The sequence below is a fragment of the Mytilus edulis genome, chromosome 2 (assembly GCF_963676685.1).
Source record: "Mytilus edulis chromosome 2, xbMytEdul2.2, whole genome shotgun sequence".
In the NCBI taxonomy this organism is placed as follows: Eukaryota; Metazoa; Mollusca; class Bivalvia; order Mytilida; family Mytilidae; genus Mytilus; species Mytilus edulis.
The window spans coordinates 79,184,577-79,203,404 of record NC_092345.1 but is presented as its reverse complement, the minus strand read 5'-3'; the positions used below and the strand labels follow the sequence as shown (position 1 = coordinate 79,203,404).

Sequence of the window (18,828 nt, the reverse complement as noted above, 5' to 3'; positions counted from 1 at the left end):
CACTTTGACACATTCCCCAATTTCATTCTCATTTTTATCATGATGTGAATTATGCTTTTGAAATAAAACTTTCATGGTATCAATTATATATTGCATCATATGGGCATTTCGTCTGAATACAGATGTTTCAATCAATAAAGAATCTACAGCTATACAGTTTGCACTTTGACATGGTTTTTTTTTAGAATTTTGAAGAGCGCTTACAAATTGTATCATTAAGATGAGAACCCCTTAACCATCCCATCAGCTTAAGATTAAACCAATTTCTATACATGTACATGCATGTTTCCTTCAAATGGCATGATTGATAATAAATTCTCATCTTTGGTTACAGAATATATTTTTAAAATTTGTTAATAGTATAATAAAATGTAACACAAGTTAAAGTCTATTTCTTCATCTTTTTTTTTCTTCTTTAAACAGTTTCTTTCCATGGCAGATTCTGAAATAAAGCAAGATGCAAACTTTATTATAACAAACAACTAACTATCAATTTACCTTGATTTTAAAACAAGCAAAATAATCAAATTAAGGTTAATATTATTATTACTTACAGTGATACAAGCATTCTGTCAGTGTTGCATTGCAATATAGTCCCCTACCAGTTAAATTTCATTGTATTGGAACAAATTTCTAACTTTATCTATAACTTGTCATGGTGTAAACTATATAACAAATATCAAATCAATATCTTCAAGCATGATTAAACAAGAATGTGTCCAAAGTACACGGATGACGCACTCGCACTATCATTTCCCATGTTCAATGGACCGTTAAATTGAAAAAAAAATCTAATTTGGCATTAAAATTAGAAAGATCATACCATATGGGAACATGTGTACTAAGTTTCATGTTGATTGGACTTCAACTTCATTAAAAACTACCTTAACCAAAAACTTTAACCTGAAACTGACACTTTCATTTTCTATGTTCAGTGGACCGTGAAATTGGGGTCAAAAGTCTAATTTGACTTTAAAATAAGAAAGATCATATCATAATGAACATGTGTACTAAGTTTCAAGTTGATTGGACTTAGCTTAATCAAAAACTACCTTGACCAAAAACTTTAACCTCAAGCGGGACAGACGGACGAACGGACGCACAGGCCAGAAAACATAATGTCCCTCTACTATCGTAGGTGGAGCATAATATCGTAGGTGGGGCATAAAAAAGTGTAGAAAATTAATTATTTAAGTGAATTTTGTAAGACCAAGGACTATTATTAATGCCCAAAATCATCAGACCATAACAAAATTTAAACTGGATCTATAACATGTCATGATTAAACAATATCATATCAATATCTTCAAGGATGAAGAAACAAGAATGTGTTCATAAACTAGTTCATGGATGCCCCTCGCACTATCATTTTCTATGTTCAGTGGACCATGAAATTGGGAACAAAACTCTTATTTGGCATTAAATTTAGACAGATAATATCATTGGCTGATTGGTCTTCAACTTCATCAATAACTACCTTGACCAAAAATTTTAACCTGAAGAAAGACAAACTGAGAAACCGACGAACAAACCGAAAAACAAAATGCAGATAAATGGGGTATAAAAAAGTGTGGAAAACTGGATGGACAGACCATAGGAAGGGAACTAAAAACCATTGAAAATCACATAATATCAGAATACATATTTAAACAGATATCCTTTTCCTTCTCAAATAACTCATTATAACTAATAAAGGAAACAATTTTGTTTGCATCCTCAACTGTCACCTTTCTTTAGTTTTAATTGTTTGATATACTATACATGTCATTTTTAAAGCATATATAGGTACACATGTTTATGTGTTTTGTCTAACTAATATAAACCCCCTCATAATCATGATAATCCAAATTACAAAATAATTATGTTTTAAATTTTATTATTTTTTTGTTGTTGAGGACAAAGAAATTCAAAAGTAATCACCTCAAAAACTAACAACACCTTTGAATAGACTTATTAAGGTCAAGTAACAGTAAATGAACGCCGTCTAGCGGATTCCGCGAAATATTGCGACGTTTTGTACGAATTACGTCCCTTTGACCAGATTTTGCAATGTTGAAATTGCACCTGGCGACTTTTCGATGGGACAACGTCAACGGTAAATTTGACGGAAAGTATGTTACTTCTAGGAGAATGAACTTGTTTTTCTAAAATTAAAAATTGAAAATGAATATGAAAACAGTCCTGAATGAAAATCAGGACATAGGGTGGTAGAGTTTGTATATCTGCCGACCAGTTAAAACAAGCGTGAAAACTGTTGCTCACTACTATTTCTACATAATTGTGATGAGAAAAAACAGTATGGTCTCGGAAGTATTCTATATGTAGTATGTCAAAACTGTCCTCTCAAAAACCCTATATTCACTGGGAAAAGACATCGTCTAGCAGAAAATAAGCAGAAGCTAGGGGTGCAAGTTTGGGACATTAATACTAAAGTTAAAACTTAGTATTGTACGGTAAGACTATAATATCTCCCATATTTTGAAAATTATCACACAAGTCGGAACAAGTAAAAATATTTTCAAATTAGAGAAAAGGAAATGAACCACATAAACTAATACTGGTTATAAATTCGCCGCTGAGTCAGTCATAGATGGCACTAAACTATAATACACTTAAATTAATTAACCTTGTTCACGGTTGGAACAATAGTTTAATATGCATACACAGTTTTTAGACTATAACAAATTAAAAATAAGCAAAAATGATGTTTCACGATCATTAATCCATCGCTACATTTTGTAATCTAACGTTGTTTTTTGTTTTTGTAATGGTGCTTTCTTTCATGTCCGCAATTTCGATGTTAAAAATAGAACACAAATCTTTAAATAGATACATGTATAAATAGTATATGGTTTAAGGATTTATACAGGGCTTAGTATCCTAATAGTATTGATTCGTACGGTTGTCTCCTCAAAGGAAATTTGTTATATATATATGGGTAAAAATTAACTGAATAAAAACAAAATTTACCCTAGCTGAAAGTAGCATTTTCAAATATACAATAGACCTGTTCTCAATTCTATTTCACTCATAAAACTTGAAGGTTGAGAACGAGATTATATCGATCACCTCTATATCATAGTACTACTATATATACCGACTGAAAAATATGCACAGTGTCACAGACTTTCAGTACCTAAAGTTAAATGTAAATCCCGTAAGTAGTCAGTACTTCAATAAGACAGCAACCAGACAACAACACAAGGCCAAAAGAAAATTAAAAAGGAAAAGACATCTTATGATATGCATTTGACGGGGTTGGTGTGCAGGGGTCCTGATCCCGAAATCCCGGACTTAAAAACATGAAATCCCGAGGTCCCGAATTTATAGAAATTTCAATTCCGCCATACCGAAATTCGAAAAAAAAAAATAGCCGGATCCATAAAGGATCAATCCCGAAATCCCGTGCTGAAAAACACCCGATCCCGGAGTCCTCATTTGTGTAGATGGACTAAATAACAAAACAAAATATTACCAGTCATGTCTCAGCCTGTGTGCGTTTGTTTTTTTTTCTTGGTTTTTTTCGGTTGGGAGGGGGAGGGGAAGGGGAAAAAAGGGGGGTTGTAGACATATCAAACATAAATATGTACATCTGTTGTTATGTCATATGTCTCAACCTCCATTAATTTGGTTTCCTCAGAAATGTTTTTACACGATGTATTTTCTGGAAAATACACTGTACTACAAAGACTACAAATGTCTTGAGAGAAAGGGAAATTCAGAGAGAGAAGCACAATAATTTATTGTCACACATGATTAGATCTCAAAGGGAGTTGCAGAATAAGGAATACTGGCGAATGTCAAAATTGAACAAAAAAGTGCAAAATTATAAAGAATAACAACGGAAAATAAAATAATTATTTAACATAATAGTGTAGACCATGTACAGAATTTTACAAAATCGTTAATTGAAGATTTTACAGAATAAGCGTTATATCTAAAGATAAAGAACATTTATGTCCACACTTCATATGGACCCTTAAAAATCGTTGGATTATCTCGGTGTTGCTGGTCAGTAATGAATAAAAAATCACTGGTCAATTTAAAGGTTGTTGTAAGTGATGCAATATATTCTTATTTTCCTGTTCCCCTTATGTAACTTCAAGTTTTATTAAAGTTTACATCCATCAAAGACTTAGTTTAATTTAGTTTCCTGTCATTACTATCCCCCCCTTTATTTGTCGCATGTTGTGTATCATGTACTGATTCTATATATACTTCGAGCATACATATGTACACTTATGGAACAATAACCATTTAGTAAACCTTTTTAAAACGTTTTTGTACACTTGTATATAATAAATTTTATACAAAATAAAAAAGATATTAACAAAGATGTCAGTTTGTCTGCGTGTTTTACTCGTTAACTTGAAGATGTATAAATAACCACACGACACTCTTTCAAGAATTTGTAGAATCATTTATATAATGTTTGTTTATATATGCGATGTTAAGCAGCAGTATATGGACAGAACACGTTCTGTTGTGATATAGTACCAAAACACAAGCTTTAATTTACATGTTCCGCTGCTAAAAAAAATGGCCAAATCATATATCGGAACGGAGAAAAAGTGTAAACAGATGACTTACAAGATAGTCTAAGAGATTTATGAATTGGTTACCCAAAAATGACAAAGTTCAACTATCGCTCATTAGAGAAAATATTAATAAAGATCAAAACCCTGACCACATGCAAACAGACAGCAAAGTACGTTCTAGGATTCAAACTGTAGATGTTTTGCGGAATAACTATAAACTATAAAGGGGGACGGACGGACGGCCCGGACGGAAGGACGGGCGGCCAGACGGAATGACGGACGGACAGACGTACAGGGGTAGTTGAGGGGGCATATAAAAATATAGCTTCATTTACATCTTTTATTGCGTCAACTTGTAGACAGTAACCTTGATGATTTCTATTTTTAAGATTTTACCATTTTTGCGTTCATGTACTTACAACGTATATTTGTCTGAATTAGTAATTGATTTAGATATGTATATTGATAATGAACATACATGTATCACATTTTTACAACGTACAATTTCTTTTTAAAATGTTCATTAAAAGAGGTTCTAATTGGGGTTTCCGGAATACAGAATAATGGGCAAAAATTGCAGAATAAAATGCAAAAAAGAAAAAAAAGAAAAAGTGTATAATGAGGTGCTAAAATATAAAGAATAAAGAATATTGGTAATACTAAATAAAAATTTATGATAATTATCCAGACTCTTATGATAAAAAGAATCTATCAATACGAAACACATAGTCATCGTGCATAATCAACACGAAGAACGTTGGAAATTATTAGCATGATAACTTGACGTTATATAATAAAAATTACGACGTCATGAATTTTGATGTTATTTTTGGTCAAAATGTTGGGTTTGCGTCGCTTCTACAGGGAAAACGAAGTCGGTGACCATATATTTTTTTAATATCATCTAATTCATAAGACAAAGAGGAAAAAAATATTAATTTAAAAAAAAATTCTATGGAGCGGTTCTCGTGATTTATACCAGAAACCGAAAATTGTAGAAAAAAAATATAGATTTACCCTATATATTCAATGGAATTTAGTACCCTCTCGGACCATTTTAAAAATGGATTTTTCTTGAAAACGAAGTCGGTGACATATACTTTTTTTTACATTTTCTGATGTATATTTTCAATATCTAATTGAGTTCTAAGTTTTAAAAAAATCTATGGACTAGTTTATTTACTGATCCTTGACCTTAAGAAGGGCTATAGTTACGATACTGTGGTCAGGTCATTAAAGATTGCATATTTTGGCGTTAATATTGATTCACTTATAGGGTCTTTGCATCTGAACTAAACACATTTATTCAAAAACCAGTTGTTGGCATGACACAGGTTATGTTCTTCTCATATATGTTATGATGGTATGATACTAAACCCCTAACGGGAAGGATTGTGACTGATGTTCATATGATGAAATCATAATCTTTCAGTCATTTTAATTGAAGTCTGGAGCTGGCATGTCAGTTAACTGCTAGTAGTCTGTTGTTATTTATGTATTATTGTCATTTTGTTTATTTTCTTTGGTTACATCTTATGACATTAGACTCGGACTTCTCTAGAACTGAATTTTAATGTGCGTATTGTTATGCGTTTACTTTTCTACATTGGCTAGAGGTATATATAGGGGGAGGGTTGAGATCTCACAAACATGTTTAACCCCGCCACATTTTTGCGCTTGTCCCAAGTCAGGAGCTTCTGGCCTTTGTTAGTCTTGTATTATTTTAATTTTAGTTTCTTGTGTGCAATTTGGAAATTAAAGAACCTTAGTGAGCACGCTCACATACCCCACGTCCCCACATTGTCATTGGAGAAATTAAATAAGTATAAGAAAAAAAATATATATAAGAAAAAATATTGAATAATAATTTCCTGTCAATATACATAGTATGTCCTTATTATCTACAAAATTTCATGAAATTCTGTTGTGTGTATTCAGAGGAGTTGAGATGAAAAACTGTTGCAGAAGTACATTGAAGCAAATAAGTTCAAAGGGGCATAACTCTTAGAAAAATAATTGAACCGTAATTTCCTATTGATATGCACATCTACATAGTATGTCCTTATTATCTACAAAGTTTCATGAAATTCTGTTGTGTGGTTTGAGAGTAGTTGCGATGACAAGAAACAGGACTGACGGACGGACTGATGAACGGACGGGTCAAAAACATTATACCCTCCGCAACTTCGTTGCGTGGGGTATAATCAGTATGGTGTTCATTATCACTGAACTAGTATATATTTGTTTATTTTGATTAAGCTGAAGTGCGATGCTGGCATTGTGACACTTTCTTATTGATAGCTTTACTGAATTTCTATGTTGGTAAAATGGTAATGTTGAATTGATGGATTTGTTTATCATATTTTCTATGTTATTTTTTAATGTTTACATGTCAATTTGGTCAAGGAAAATCCTGTTTACCACCCACTTCATTTGGCCAAAGAACACAGTTATTTCGTAGTGCATTTCTTTTAGACAATAAATTCAAATTAAAAAAATTGCACCTGTTATTTCTCAAAAAGATTTTTACAGTGTAGTGTACTACCAGTGAGACAAATAATATCAAAATTATAGAAACTTCTACCAGCTCAAACTCAAAATATTGACAATTCTGTGTTGAGTAGTGTAAAATTCAGATTGACAGCTTCAGACGTGATAAATTTTGACCTTTTTGAACTGGAACAAATCACCAAAGATTGATCAGCACCCAAATTTTTTTAACATGATATTACATCCCCTTACTTAATATGCATGCATTTAATATCAAGAAATAAATTGGGAAAGTGTATCAAATAAAACATGCAAGTTATACACTGTTTACACTAGGGACTACATGTATATTCCTAAACAACGAAAACCAAAGGACGATAACTGTGTCCTTGGACCATTTAGTGGTGATATAATTTGATTGGTTGAGGTCACAACTTAATAAAACATTTAGAAATATATATATTCTTTATATCATAATACCTCATCTTTACTTGCTCATGCTGGTGTCCATGTACTGTCTCTGTAATATTTTCCCCTTTTCTTTATCACTATTATGTATGTTTTTGTGGAGAAATGACCTCTGAAATTAAAACAATTAAAACATTGATTTTATTATAATTGACTGATTTAAGGATTATGTACCCATCTTATGTCCCTATGATTAGTAAAAAATCACCCGTCATTTTAAGTGATTATTTCATAGTCAACTTTTAAAACTACACAAAAAGTTATATCAAGAGAAATATATTGACTGTGGACAAGGCCAAAGTTTATGTGCTTCTCTTGGTTAATATATAATCTCCATGGAAATGAGAAGTACATATCTTACTTCAACCAATAATAAGTATTATTGACAAGTTTATGGTAAGTTATTTCTTGGTTTCTTTTAAACTGACCTACATGTAATTATAATCATGAATTTTAACAAATCTTAAAAAATTTCTCCTATGTCAACAAGAGTGCACACGCTGAAATGTCTCGCATTCTTTACTAATCATTGACATGATTGATATTATGTTGATAGTCCTAAGTATAAAACTTTATTAAAAGCTGTCACATAAACTTAACATTAACACGTTTGAGTTGTTGCCTCTTTGACACATTACCTATTTCCGAACTCAATTTTATTATTCAATTTAAAATTTCTCTCAATCTATACTGTTTTAAAGTTTTTTAAATACAGATACATGCATGTGTAATAGACAAAAACCAAAACAAAGGTCAAAATTGTCATTTAAGGGCTACAAATCCTATTAGAAGTTGTCTGACAGTTCTGCCTCTATCAGATTTTCTTTGTTATAAAGGTTTTTAAAATAGTTGACAAATCTTGCATTTCACACTAATGTTCTATTTTTATGCATGTCATCCGACAATTTTTTTTTCACCCTTTCCTCCATGGATTTTTTTTTTACATAGTACTTGATTGCATAGGATTTTTTCATTAAAAAAAATTATCAGGTTTAAAGTATTACATGTATTAATGCATTGCCAAAAGAAATATTTCATCAATAAAATTCCAGTAAGACATTTTCATGAATATCCTTTTTATATAAAATGCAATTTTTTTAAAGTCTGATAAAGTTTTTTCGTAGGCGTCATTATGGAGTAAAGGGTGGTTGCGTCAAAAGGTGTCATTATGGAGGAAAGCAAAAGGTGTCATTATGGAGGAAAGCAAAGAATGAAAGATACCCTAATGATGATTGTGACCAAGTTTAGTTGAATATGGCTTATTACATCATGTACATTGTAGTAGTTTCAGAGAAGATTTTCGTAGAAAATAATAAAAAGACACCAAGTAGAAAGAAAAGGCAATTTGGCCCTTCTGGCTAGTTTAGCTAAAAAAACCAGTAAAGTAGAGTTAAGAGAGCTTCCAATGCAATTTTAAATAAAATTGACCAATATAAATTAATAGTTTGTCACTGCTAAAATAGTTAATCATTGTTAATTTTCAAACTAAAATTTTCAAAGTAACCAAAGAATAAAAATTGTCACCTCTATGACCTCAACATTTACTTGTACATTGTACATGTAAGTCTGAAAACAAAAAAAATATTTAAACAAAGGCATAACTTTCATGACATACCTCTCATCACACAATTGCAATGTTTCATTGGCCGCTGCTCCTTATTTGCACATGAATCAATACAGCACTTTTCAAATCCACTACTAGTCTATATATAAATATAGAAAACATTGCCTCTAGTGACTTCTGTTTTGTTGATTATCTTCTCCTACTTCTTTTAGTACATGTACTTTCATTAAAAAAGCTAAAAGAAAAATGTTTAATTGCATAAACATGATAAAAGGAAGTTATGATACATGTAACTTGCAAAATTGCCTTACTTTGACATTTCAAAATAAGACCAACAGATTTGCCCTAAAAAAATATGACTTTACAAAAAGCATTTCATTATTTTAATGTTCTTACGCATCATATCAAATCACTATGATCAATACGATAGTTTTATGAAAGAAAGTGGTTATATTGCATCTCTGATTTTGTTATGATTAATAAATAAATTAATGCCAATCTTTGGGCAAAAAACATGATATTAATTAAGGAATTTGAAATTTGAAGTTATACAAAGATGTTAAATTTGGTCAATGAAAATCATACATTGACCTACATGTATGGATATTTGTTTTTTGTGTTATATGTACATATGTATAGGAAGATGTAGTATAAGTGCCAATGAGACAACTCTCCATCCAAGTAACAATTTATAAAAGTTAACCATTATAGGTCAATGTGCGGCCTTCAACATAGAGCCTTGGCTCACACCAGACAGCAAGTATATATGTATCACGATTTTGTGCTGTATTCGTGTCAGTTCTGACTTTATTACACCTATAGATAATAAAATTGAGAATGGAATTGGGAATATCTATACATTAAATGATTTCATGTCTATCAAACAATCTAATGCCCAATTTTTTTTAGAATTACAGCCACACGATTAATGATCTGCCTTTCTAAAATGAAAATGACATGAAAAAAATAGTATAATAACATAATAACATAGCATCCCCCCTTTATAAAGTGACTTGTATATATTTATTTCTTACACCGTAAAAATTCTTTTGTGTCTTGCTTTCAATATTCAAGATTCAATATTTTATTTAAGTCTCACCACATACATTTTGTACAATTACATTCATTACACAATAAAATATTCATACAGGTACATAAAACATACATGTATAAGAACAAACTTTAAATTCACATTGTATGTGCCAATCTTAAAAGATTTATGAGATAAAATTGAGAATGGAAATGGGGAATGTATCAAAGAGACAACAACCCGAGTCGACCATAGAAAAAACAACAGCAGAAGGTCACCAACAGGTCTTCAATGTAACGAGAAATTCCCGCACCAGGAGGTGTCCTTCAGCTGGCCCCTAAACAAAGAGACTGTATAATCAATACTACTAAAAAACAATAAGATATTGTACATATTATATATAATATATATTTGCTTATGAATATCATTAAAATACAGCATAATTAATTATATAAAAAACCATTTCCTTCTGAGTAAAATGCTACATGTATAGCAGGTTCTGGCGACTTTCAAAAACTTTATCATTATTGAATAAAACGAGAGGTATTTGCAAAAAAATACCAGTCTTGAGAATGAATTTCCCTCGCCTTATGGCTCATGAAATTAAACATTCTCTCGACTGGTATTTTTCACAAATACCCCTCCTTAACATGCTATACATGTATCTGTTTAATATTAACTATTGATTTTAACATAAAAATCTAAAAGTTGATTAAATTATAAGTAATTTAATTTGTTTTATCGTTTTATTGTATATAATTTGTAATGCCGTCAACCCCCCTTTTTGAATATGCTGTGTTATTAAGTACAAATAATAATACGGAGATGTCTGCGAGATGATATGCTTTGCATATGAGTGTATTCGATACGCTGATTACACTAAAATTGATTTAATTCTTAGACTATTGTGTTTCAAGTGATGTTATGAGTGGAATTTACTCGCGGTGACAAAGTTTGTTCCCGGAATGCCGGTACCTTTAGTTCTGTTGTATATTTGAGATATTAACCTTTTTCATGTGTTCCTAAGTTATCCTGTTGGTGTAATAACCTTCATGATGAATACATATGTTAGTTCTTAATGATTTTAAGTTGGAAAACATCTTTATTTACATAAAATGTTAAGTGTTTACATTTTGAATTGCCATTTCGGGAATTTCCCTAATTAGTGAGATGGTTGCTGATTGGTCCGACTTATGTAAGAGAGTCTGTGATTGGCTGACATTCTTATAAAACTAAAATGATCAACTAAGGAAAGCAGTAATTGTTGTGGTTTGGAATTGAATGTTATGAAACACCAAACTTGAAATCTCGGAGAATTTAGGAGGAAATTAAGGAGACTAATTTGGGAGACTTTAGGAGGAAATTAAGGAGACTAATTTGGGAGACTTTAGGAGGAAATTAAGGAGACTAATTTGGGAGACTTCAGGAGGAAATTAAGGAGACAATTAGGGAGACTTTTGGAGGAAATTAAGGAGACTAATTTGGGAGACTTTAGGAGGAAATTAAGGAGACTAATTTGGGAGACTTTAGGAGGAAATTAAGGAGACAATTTGGGAGACTTTAGGAGGAAATTAAGGAGACAATTAGGGAGACTTTTGGAGGAAATTAGGAGACGAATTTGGGAGAAGTTGGGAGTAAATCTCGGTGACTCAGTTTGGGTGGTAATAGTTGGTGACAATATATGTAGAGGGTAAATTATACCTATAGTTTGAATTAGTCAAAGAAATATATGTCTTGGTGACGATAATAACCATTAGTATTTATATACAGATGGTTATTTTAAATAGATGTTGTTGAATTAAGGCTACATAATTTTATTGGTGTTCTTTTATTGAGACCCTTTGAAAGCCTGAATGAGCTATATGCTAAGGATAGTTTTTAAACTAGTCGACTGAATCTACAGAGTGGTTATACTCTGGATTGTTATATATGTGTGTGTATATATATATATATTTAATTAGTTAGACCAACCATACCAGGAACCCAACCAAACCAGAAACAGCTAGAGCCTTCACAGCCATTCTCTCTACCATTTTAAGATTGTTAAATAAATGATCACAACTTTTATATGCTTGGTCTTTTATTTATAAATAATAAATTATATAACATTTGATAGACCTCTAGAGTCTAGGTTAACGAAGCTGTAAAGTGTGTTGGTTCGACGGTATTCCAATTAGACGTCGGGCCATACATCTTATAGTAATATAAACCATACCAGTTAAAGAAATCCCTTTTATTTGTAACCTGTTATCTCTAGTGTCCAACTCTAACACCAGGGAGGCAGCGTTATATTTGGTGGCAGCGGTGGGATACATTTATAGAGTCTGTTATTGTTTGTACAATTACATAATTTAATTATAAAACCAAAAATTTTAATAAGAATGGATGATTCAAACGTTGTTACGTTTGGCCCACATCTCAATGAGATTGTTGATGAAGCAGATGCAACTATGCATGAAAGTTTATTAGAGACACAAAGTTGTGAAATTTTTAAAAGAACGGAGAGAATGATGGCAGAGGCACGGGCAGAAATGAAACTCCGGATGGACAAATGTTTTCCGATTTTTCAAATGATATGAACCAGATGTTTGCAAAATTTGAAGGGCAAGCTATGAAGAGTAGGTCAACCCCAATTTTAGGACGGGGAATTGAAAGTACAGCAAATAGTCTGGAACACATAGTCAGGCACGATAAGACTGATAAAAATAATAGTCATATTTCAGATATCAGACAGTCAAAACCTGATATCTCATGCAAAATAAAACCACAAATCTATGACGGTTCAGATGATTTGGAGGAGTATTTGACACAATTTGATTTATTGGCAGAAATAAATGATTGGGACCCTAAGACTAAGGCCTTAGTTTTGGCTAGTAGTTTATCTGGAAGTGCTCGGGCTATATTAAATGAAATCACTGATCGGGAACGGCACGATTTTGAGTGTTTGGTTAATGCTCTGAAAAATCGGTTCGGTTCGATGAATAGGTCAGAAATTTTTAGGGCTGAGTTGCAAACAAGGGTAAGAATGAAAAATGAAACACTGCCAGAACTGGCACAAGCTATAAAGAAACTTACACGTAGGGCTTACCCGGATACTACTGCTCTTGTTATGGACACATTGTCCCTCGATTATTTTATCGATGCAATTCCTGAGACTGATATACGTCTCCGATTGAGAGAGGTTGGACCAACTTCAATAAATGAAGCAGAGAATATTGCTGTTAGACTTGAAGCTTTACGTATAGCTGATAGACAGAAAGGTCGGAATGTTCGTACAGTCGAGACTGAAACACTGTAGACCATTGTCTATAAAACAAAACAAAAATCATAAAGTTAATCAATGTATTAGATTTTTGTTAAACTCTTCAGAATTAATAAATAAAAGCAAATTTAGAAATAAAGTTAAATACTCATGTATTTTAAACATGATTTTTTTTATTGGACGGACATAAAAGATGTCGCCATTTGTGGAAGAGGTTTTATGTATAAATATTATGTTGATATCCTTTCACTAAGGATGGCTTACTAGTTATAAAGATGAGGTTATACCTTGTTTTAAAATGAGAGATGATGTCTCATGAAAAATTTCCGAAGCGGAAATTGTAGAAGTTAATGCTACAGAGATAAACTATTACTCACGGCACAGTCTATGGTCGCGCTAAATAAAATTCTGTTGGGATTTGTTTTAAAATAACGAACATTTTGGGTGAAAATACTGCACTATATTGGTAATTTTAGTTTCAGAAATTTTAATATTAAAACATAGAAAGTCATTTGACAGTTTGGTTAAAACTCTGGTTATGTGGTACTGTGCGATTGTTCAACACATAGATAGGATGATTTTTAAATGATTGCAATCTTAGGGAGAGGCCCTATGAAAAGAATGGTTATCTATACTCATAATAAAGTGAATTAAAATAAAATATGTTGCTAGAAAGACTTGTCTCAGTTAAATACTGAAATGTAGATGTTTTGGCCTGGCCAGTCAAAATATGAAACTTGAAGGTATGTTTCTTGAGAGAGTTGATCAGAAAAGATAGAGTACATGTTGGTCCGTAAATAACGAGAGGTACACAACGAAGCACCTTCCTAAGAAGGCTGCGTGCACCTAAAATATTTCACAGATCGTATAGTACTGGAGGTGGTGTTTGATTGCTCAAAAGAGATAGACACACGAGTGACCTTATTACTGGTCAGTGTCTATAGAACAAGGCTTGGCAAGAACGGGTCTGCAAGAGAAACGTTGTACAATGTTTGCAAGCCCGGTTCAAAGTATTAAGAGAGCAACAAGTATATTTAACACCCTTTGGTAAAAAAAAATCATTAACAGACAGGAACGACATTAGTGCTCAAAAGAGATAGACTCACGAGTGACCTAATCACTGGTCAATGTTTATGGAGCATTGAATGATAATATGGTTTTGTTGGAAAAGCATTTCATTCTGCTTACAAACCAGAATATGAGAATGAAGGAAACGAACCTCAAACCAGAGTGAAACGAAGTAAACAAAAACAGTCCGATAGTAAAATACATGTATTATTGGTCAAGAATAAGCTCCTTTATGTGTTTTAGTTACAGAAAATTATATCTATATTTAGTTGAGTTGTATTTATATACTCTGTTTATCTGATATAGTAAAATATCAGCCAAATTGGAATAAGATTTTTGTTTTGAAAAATCAAAGTCATAAAGTACTGTAAATATACTGACTGTGCCTGATAAATGTTATTTAAATGTTTGTTGAATATTATCAAATATTACCCAATTTTAGTTCCTATTGCTTGGAACCAAATCAAGTCAACCTATTTGGGGACCAAATTCTGAAGGATGGGGGCAATGTAATGCCGTCAACCCCCCTTTTTGAATATGCTGTGTTATTAAGTACAAATAATAATACGGAGATGTCTGTGAGATGATATGTTTTGCATATGAGTGTATTCGATACGCTGATTACACTAAAATTGATTTAATTCTATTGTGTTTCAAGTGATGTTATGAGTGGAATTTACTCGCGGTGACAAAGTTTGTTCCCGGAGTGCCGGTACCTTTAGTTCTGTTGTATATTTGAGATATTAACCTTTTTCATGTGTTCCTAAGTTATCCTGTTGGTGTAATAACCTTCATGATGAATACATATGTTAGTTCTTAATGATTTTAAGTTGGAAAACATCTTTATTTACATAAAATGTTAAGTGTTTACATTTTGAATTGCCATTTTGGGAATTTCCCTAATTAGTGAGATGGTTGCTGATTGGTCCGACTTATGTAAGAGAGTCTGTGATTGGCTGACATTCTTATAAAACTAAAATGATCAACTAAGGAAAGCAGTAATTGTTGTGGTTTGGAATTGAATGTTATGAAACACCAAACTTGAAATCTCGGAGAATTTAGGAGGAAATTAAGGAGACTAATTTGGGAGACTTTAGGAGGAAATTAAGGAGACTAATTTGGGAGACTTTAGGAGGAAATTAAGGAGACTAATTTGGGAGACTTCAGGAGGAAATTAAGGAGACAATTAGGGAGACTTTTGGAGGAAATTAAGGAGACTAATTTGGGAGACTTTAGGAGGAAATTAAGGAGACTAATTTGGGAGACTTTAGGAGGAAATTAAGGAGACAATTTGGGAGACTTTAGGAGGAAATTAAGGAGACAATTAGGGAGACTTTTGGAGGAAATTAGGAGACGAATTTGGGAGAAGTTGGGAGTAAATCTCGGTGACTCAGTTTGGGTGGTAATAGTTGGTGACAATATATGTAGAGGGTAAATTATACCTATAGTTTGAATTAGTCAAAGAAATATATGTCTTGGTGACGATAATAACCATTAGTATTTATATACAGATGGTTATTTTAAATAGATGTTGTTGAATTAAGGCTACATAATTTTATTGGTGTTCTTTTATTGAGACCCTTTGAAAGCCTGAATGAGCTATATGCTAAGGATAGTTTTTAAACTAGTCGACTGAATCTACAGAGTGGTTATACTCTGGATTGTTATATATGTGTGTGTATATATATATATATTTAATTAGTTAGACCAACCATACCAGGAACCCAACCAAACCAGAAACAGCTAGAGCCTTCACAGCCATTCTCTCTACCATTTTAAGATTGTTAAATAAATGATCACAACTTTTATATGCTTGGTCTTTTATTTATAAATAATAATTATATAACATTTGATAGACCTCTAGAGTCTAGGTTAACGAAGCTGTAAAGTGTGTTGGTTCGACGGTATTCCAATTAGACGTCGGGCCATACATCTTATAGTAATATAAACCATACCAGTTAAAGAAATCCCTTTTATTTGTAACCTGTTATCTCTAGTGTCCAACTCTAACACCAGGGAGGCAGCGTTATAATATATCACAGTTTTTCTTAGTGGTCAATGGTTTTCAGGGTGTTTGGTGGTGTTTTTGGTGTTCAAAAGACACACCCCTTTGGATTTCATGTTTTTATGCTCGGGATTTCGAAATCAGGACCACTCCAACAGTCAGGGGACTTACTGAAATAAGTGATTTTTAAATCACTTATTTGAGTAGCAAATTCGAGGTTTTGTCACAAATTGGGATTTTGTAGTTTTTTCAAAATTTTAATCACATAGGTTTAAATAATATCTTTTACTTAGTAAAATTAAAAAATATGAACTTTTTGCTTCTTTTAAGTAGCAAGGTTTATGCCTTTGATGCTATCATTAAGCTGAAAATTCTATTTTAGTTGAAAAAATGCTATAATAATGGCTTTACATAATGAACTGATACTTTCTTGAAAGATTTTTCACAGCAGTGGGAGTATTTTTCCTGTGAAGTTCAAGGTTTCATCTTTCAGATTATGTAATAAAATTCTACTGTTCGCAATAAAAATTTCACTGTTCTGGGGTGTTGAAATTAGTGGGGGTTATTAAAAGAATGATACTTAAAGAAGTGATTTTTGGGAAGGATATTGCGGTCTGATACTTAAACAAGTGATTTTTATGTCATTATCCTAGATTCAGTACAAGGTCATCACCTGAAATGACCTGGTCATCCTAGACAACACAGATGTTGGTTCTGATAAGTTTAGAAACATAATTAGTCCCTGGCTCATTAGTATTCTATATTTAAAGCTACAATAAAATTAAATCACTTCTTCTAGTGATTAATTTATACTACTTAAATAGGTGATTATTAAAGAAAGACAACTCTAACTTCCAACCTTTATGGAAATAATGTTACTTGAATCAGTGATTTAGAAAATCACTTGTTTAAGTAAGTCCCCTGACTGTCCAACCCTCCTTCCCCCTAGAAGACAAATACTTTGTTTAAAAAAGACCCTGTTCTCACCAGAAGGTCTTGAAAAAGCGACCCTTTTCTTACAAGCAGGACATGAAAAGGGACCCTGTTCTAACCAGCAGGGCATGAAACAGCGACCCTATTTTTTGACACATTTGTACTATAAAAATTTGGTTAGTAATTTTAACACCCTTTTCCCAGATACAAACATACCAATGTTCATATGTCGGATAGTGTTGTATTATTATATTTTATGATATAAACTGAACATGCTCAATGAAACTAAAACTTGAAGTACATAAAGTATGGAAGATGTCTTTACAGAGTATGGACGATGAGTCCGAGATTACTCTGACGTCCAACGGCTGTTTTGCCAGACAAGCTGGGGTCGTGGGACGTCCCACAGCCCCATCTTGTCTGGCCAAACAGCCGTTGGACGTCAGAGTAATCTCGGACTAATGGACGATGTTCATGGTTTGGCGGTATATGGCCGACACGGAGATAATTTAATGCTTACATCTTTCTGCTTATCCATTTAAAAATGTGAATGATAAATTTATTTCTACCTTTCCTTGGTGCTTTCCAAGTCACTCATCAAAACAAAAACACTTTCGTTGCGTTGACTTTCATTTCAATCGTTCCCCGGTTTCTTCCAGTTAATCTGCAAGTTATCTATTTCCATTTATTTGTTCATCGGTTTGACCATCAGTTTGAACAGAGTTGTTTATACTATATTTCTCTGACTGTTTCCATTCTTGCAGTTAGTTTTAAAAATTGAACCTCCATCGCCAGCTCGTGAGCGTCCATGTATTGCATCATACTATACAAAATGGTAACGGTGAGAATTCCGGGTTTGCGTAATCTCGTACATTTACGTATATGAGGGTCTAAAAACCGTTTCGGGAGGAAAGAATAAAGAATGATGGACGAATTAAAGTGCAGAATAAAGAGAGAAAAAATAAAGAAAGGAAAGAGGAGAGTAAAAAAGCAAAAATAGAATAAAAAACAATTGAGAATCATGGGGTTCAACTTCTAAATTGTAAAGACTGAATGAATTTTGAGAAGTTATTGAAAGTAAAGGACAAATTATCAATGAAGAAACAGAGAAAATGTTAATGGTCTGAAAAAAAGTAATAAAGATATAAAGGACCCCCATCCAGAACCTCACATTTATTTTTATTCAATTAGTTTGATACATTTCTTTTGTTTTTAAGTGATAGTAGTTTGATAAAGTTGTAATAATTAGTGAGAGTGTTTGTGGTTTGAGTTGTGCGAGTTGTATAGAAAAGAGATATTGAGAAGGAAGTTGATTCCCAAGAATTACAATTAGAGGGACACAATTTAGTGACTATTGTTTGTCATGATTTTAACATGATAAAATGCTTCTTAATTTCCACTAATTCTAATGAGCTTCATTGAACAAGACAGTAACTACCTCAAACAATCTGACACTGACTAAGGGAAGAC

At 32.4% G+C, this 18,828-nt stretch overlaps 1 long non-coding RNA gene across 1 annotated transcript; it reads right to left on the bottom strand.

The window, feature by feature from the left end:
• Window positions 1-323: 323 nt before the first annotated feature.
• Window positions 324-18,194, bottom strand: LOC139513065 (uncharacterized). The gene is made up of 4 exons (XR_011662380.1): window positions 17,928-18,194; window positions 9,112-9,295; window positions 7,509-7,608; window positions 324-442 (listed from the first exon to the last, which is right to left on the bottom strand). It is a non-coding gene; the product is annotated as an uncharacterized lncRNA (long non-coding RNA).
• Window positions 18,195-18,828: the final 634 nt, after the last annotated feature.